Here is a 4,888-nt window from a genome sequence, read left to right on the forward strand (position 1 = left end):
TGTTTAACAAGTTAATCACTCAATAAAACATCTAAGTATGCACCATCACATGTTATCAACCTCTAAAATACTTTAATATCATTGAACATATATCTTATAAGAGAAATTTAGATCATGTCACTATATTATATCACTGTATTATATTGTCTTTCAACTCTTACATTTATGCTTCAATTTACCTCAAGAATAATAATCCATTATCTTTACTTAGTAAAAGAAAATTATATCAAAAGCTTTGGCATGTAACTAAAATTTCTCATAATTTCATATCCACTAATGCCTCAAAATTTAAATATTATCCACAACCTAGGAGCACTAATTCATCCTCAAAACTTTAAGCATCACTTCACTATAATTTACCTCAATTACAGAAAACCTAGCACCTCAAATTCTAAGAATCACCTCAAAGATTTCGTGAATTGTACCTTAAAGTCATCACAATCATTTGAAAATATCAAAATCCTTAAACCACAACTTTATATCTCAAAATATCTTATAGATTCTAGGGTATACCTTATTTGCATTTATCCCTGCAATACTTAGGCATTCACTTCATGCCACTACGTAATCCTTATTCATCAATCTATATATTATAACATCAATCATAGTATCATTATTGTCATCGACCAAACCTTAGCCATTACCAAAAACTCATATAAACTCTTATATCATTAATTCAGTTCAAGAATCATTTCACAACCGACATCCATAAGACCATTCGTTACTAAGTCACTTACACCATTTGTCTCACAACCTAAATCAATAAAACCATTTTGTCACCAAATTAATTTCACAAATTAGCTCGCAACCTAAATCTATAAAATCATCATACGATTTTTTTTTAAATCATGATCAATAATCTTTTCTAAATCCTCGAGACACCTTAAAATATACCCTTATCAATCGATACTCTAGAAAACTGCCGCAAATCCAAATAGGCAGATACTATAGATCACAACCTATCTATAAAATAAAAATTCATCTCCGTCATTAACATGATCACAATAATAAAATCCTCCAAATTAACCACACTAAGATGATTTTTTTTTTTTTTAACAAAAAAAAATTAACCATTAGAAAATGCTCATGCATCATATATTAGAGACCACTCAAAAACACATACTCTATTTGGCCGGAATGTGGCTTCCCATTAACCCCAAATTTTTTTTTTTTTTTTTTTTTTTTTTTTGAAAAGTCTGCCAGAACCTTATAACCTTTGCTCTGATACCAAAATTGTAACATCCCCAGCCCGTTAAGACTGAGTTTGCCACTTTTCTTCTTTTACAACAAAAGTTCTTGCAAAGATCTATAAGGTCTATCAGAGTACTTGATTTTAAATGATACAAAAAATGTATAAAACATTATTCAAGAGATTTTATTACAAGCGAAATTAGAAAACATTAAACTTTAGTTGCGGAATATCATATTATTATAATCACTGATATGAAAAGACTTTGAAAATTAATAATTATTCCCGTCCCCATTCCGGCCTCCTATTCCAGCATCCTTTCTACCTGAAAACAAGAAATAAAACTGAATGAGCCCAAAGGGGGCCCAGCAAGTAAAATCCACAACCATAAATAGTTTTACTCCTTGTTCTCAGTTTTGAAAATCGTTTTCGCAAATAAATATAATTCTAGCCATAATAATATCTGTATGTACGGTTGCATCTCCCGTAACATATACATACTATTACATCTAGTAATAGATCATCGTTGTAAATCATCTTTATAAATCATCATCATAATGCATCATTATAAATAATCTTTGTAAATCATCATAGCATATCATCGTTGAAAATATAGTATCATTTTCTCATAATAAGGCCCATGTACACTATTACCCCTGTGCACGAGGGTTGCGGGTCCTTGTGACCATGGCACTGAACTGTGGCCACAGCCATGCCCGACCGTCAATTAACTCTTTCTTGGTGCACTCAACGGTCTAGTTGATGGAATACCACCTTCGGGCATAGCCTCCTTCAGTGGTTTCGCCTCCATCCGAGTATCGGTACCGAACTCTCATCTTATCTTATCTTGGGGCCAAAAATACTCTCCTCCATACATGTGCCCTCATTTCATAAACATTTATCTCATCTCTTGTACTTTTCTTTGTACTTCTTTTGATGCATCTTAGGGCAACATGTAGAAGGGTTTATCATTATTTTTCTTTCTTATAATCATCATCATTTCTCAACTTTCTTTTCTTAAAATGAAAACTTTTCCAAATATAAACTTGTTGTGCTTAGAAAGCATTTAAACAAATAGAAACTTTCTAGATAATTCTTTTAGAAATCTTTCATGCATGCAACATAACTTCATAATACGTAAATAAAATAATCATTTACAATTTGATACAAGAATATATAAATAGCATGACATGAAGTAATTTTAGAAGGGGTAGTGAATTTACTTACCTCTAGACTGAAGCTATGAGCAGTCTTTAAACTGCTAATTAATCATCTTGAAAAAAATATCTTGTTGTTCCATTCTGTTTATTCACAACTAAATTAATAACAATTCACCAAAATCAATTAACTCCAGTCTACTCCTTTTGGGAAGTTAACCCATTAAAATCCAACCCAAAATATCTTATAATTCAGCCCAAGAATAGAGAATCAACTCATAAACCTAATTCAAAATTCTCTAGAGTGAAACCACCCAATATCATCTTGATTAAATCCAAAAGGTTCTTATCTAAGACCCATTACTCAATTTAAAATCAAATACCCATAGCTAAAGGACGAAGAAATTTACCTTTGAAGAACCCATTTTTATTATTCTGCAAATTTCTCTTTTGGCCATCCTCTAAATGTCTGTTTCTCCCCCTCAGCATCTCACCCGCTTTCTCTTTCTCATGCTTCTCTGTCCATCTCTTCCTCTATTGCAACATTCTCTCTCCCTCTGTCTTCTCTTTCTTACATCCGTAAAGCTCCCTCTCTCTATCTTCTTGTTTCTTCCTCTCCGTTAAGTAATAAAGCAATGAGAGTAGGTGAAGTCAAAGAAAATTTAAAAGAAAAGTTCAAAAGCCATGTGGTAAAAGAAGGAAGGAAGAAAAAGGAAGGAGTAATGAGTGGTAGTATTGTGGAAAGTGGGGGAAGAGAGGGGTTGGTCGTTGGTGTGCTGGTGGAAAATAAGAAAGGAAGATAAGAAAGTGGGTGGGGGCCTCATGGAAAAAGAGAGGGGAGGGTGGAAATAGAGGAATAAATAAAGGAAAAGAAAGAAAATGGTGTGAATTATTGAAGGGTTCCGGTCCTATATAATAAAAGATGAACATTATTAACAACACTTTGGGCCCACTCCTTATTAAAATTATATCTAATCTCATCTAACCATTCTCACACCATTCTTCATTTGCTAACACCAAATCAACTATCCCTCAAAGCTAACTTTCCTTCAAATGTATAATATGTATCATTATATCATCATATCTCTTAAAGTCACCAACTAAATTATCAAGCTATAATCTATCCTAAACCTTAGGATGTATGATCTCAAATAAAACTTCATTCCTATAATACTCATATAATCCATAAATTCTTCAATAACAAATCTCATCACTTAATATAATTATTAAAATAATATTATCTTCAATTTAATATCTTTAAATGAGGATTTTAAATCTGGGGCACTACAATCTTCCCTCCTTATTGAAATTTCGTCCTCGAAATTAAAGTCTATAATATTATCGTCCAATCTTCAAATTGAGCGATTTAGATTTAAAATATTCCTTGCAATCATTCATCAGAGCCTACTCTTCAATATTCGCTTTTATCATGTTGGAATTTCATCTCCTTCTTCTAAGAGTAAATTTTTATTCACGTTCTAAAGCTTCGATTTATGCAATCGTTCATCAGTTCACACTCAAATCTTACCTCAAAATCTTTTCCATTTTTTTTTTTTTTTTTTTTCCAACCTCAATAACAACAATCGAGTTATTCATCGATAGTCTACAGTTAAGGTTTAAACATCAAATTAATAAATCATGTAATCAATAGTTCATACCTCCAAACATCATAGTCCTCATTTCAAGCCTGCAATAATTTTCTCGATCTAATTTAATCAATTTTATCAAAAAGGTGTAAAAATCATCCCCGCCTATATTCTCTTTAGTATCTCAGTATTCCAAATCATGCATACCAAATTTTAATATGATGCTCTAATAATTATTAACTTCTCACCATCATAAACCTGTAAAAGTAAATAGCACCAACATTCTACAGTTTATATTTTCCAAAAACATCATTACATGAATATACCTCAGAAGTGACATCATAATTCGATTCATTCTAAATACACAACCGTTTCTATTTTCTCATCCCAACTTTGTGTCGATGCTACAATATTAGCGAAAATCTTTCAGTACTACATCTTTACTTGATAAATCATAACTCAACAATAGAAACTCGTAATTATGATTTCAACTCAAACGAAATACACGATTACATCAAATGTAAGATTCTCATCCATTCTTGACTAATACATGCTGTGTTTTGCTGCGTTCTAGAGATGAAATTGATAAGGAAGCAAAGTAGGATATGGGTAAGTTTCCAGGCTGGAAGTTCCAAAGTACACATGCTATAATTTCTCTCCCTTGGGTCTCGCAAGGTCAAGAAGAGAAAAGAGAGAAAGATAGTCCTGTTGCTTTCTAGAAATGAAGATTTGAAAAGCATTTCAGGACATGGCATGTATGTGAGACTTTCAAAATACCCACATCGGATGCTCTCTCTCTTCTGTCATTTATGGAGACTGAGAAGAAAAGAGAGATATTTAGCCTGAGAAGCATGATCAAGGATAATCTTGCTTCCGCAGGACATGATCAACGATAATCTTGCTTCAATGGTTTACTACTGAGAGTATAAGGTGTTGGGTTTGTGAATCAAATCGGG

General features: G+C 32.3%; 1 long non-coding RNA gene across 1 annotated transcript; it reads right to left on the reverse strand.

Moving 5' to 3' along the window:
• Nucleotides 1-1,391: 1,391 nt before the first annotated feature.
• LOC132186132 (uncharacterized) lies at nt 1,392-2,842 on the reverse strand. The gene is made up of 3 exons (XR_009440712.1): nt 2,757-2,842; nt 2,417-2,490; nt 1,392-1,514 (listed from the first exon to the last, which is right to left on the reverse strand). It is a non-coding gene; the product is annotated as an uncharacterized LOC132186132 (long non-coding RNA).
• Nucleotides 2,843-4,888: the final 2,046 nt, after the last annotated feature.

Source organism: Corylus avellana, chromosome ca7 (genome assembly GCF_901000735.1).
Source record: "Corylus avellana chromosome ca7, CavTom2PMs-1.0".
NCBI classification, from domain to species: Eukaryota; Viridiplantae; Streptophyta; class Magnoliopsida; order Fagales; family Betulaceae; genus Corylus; species Corylus avellana.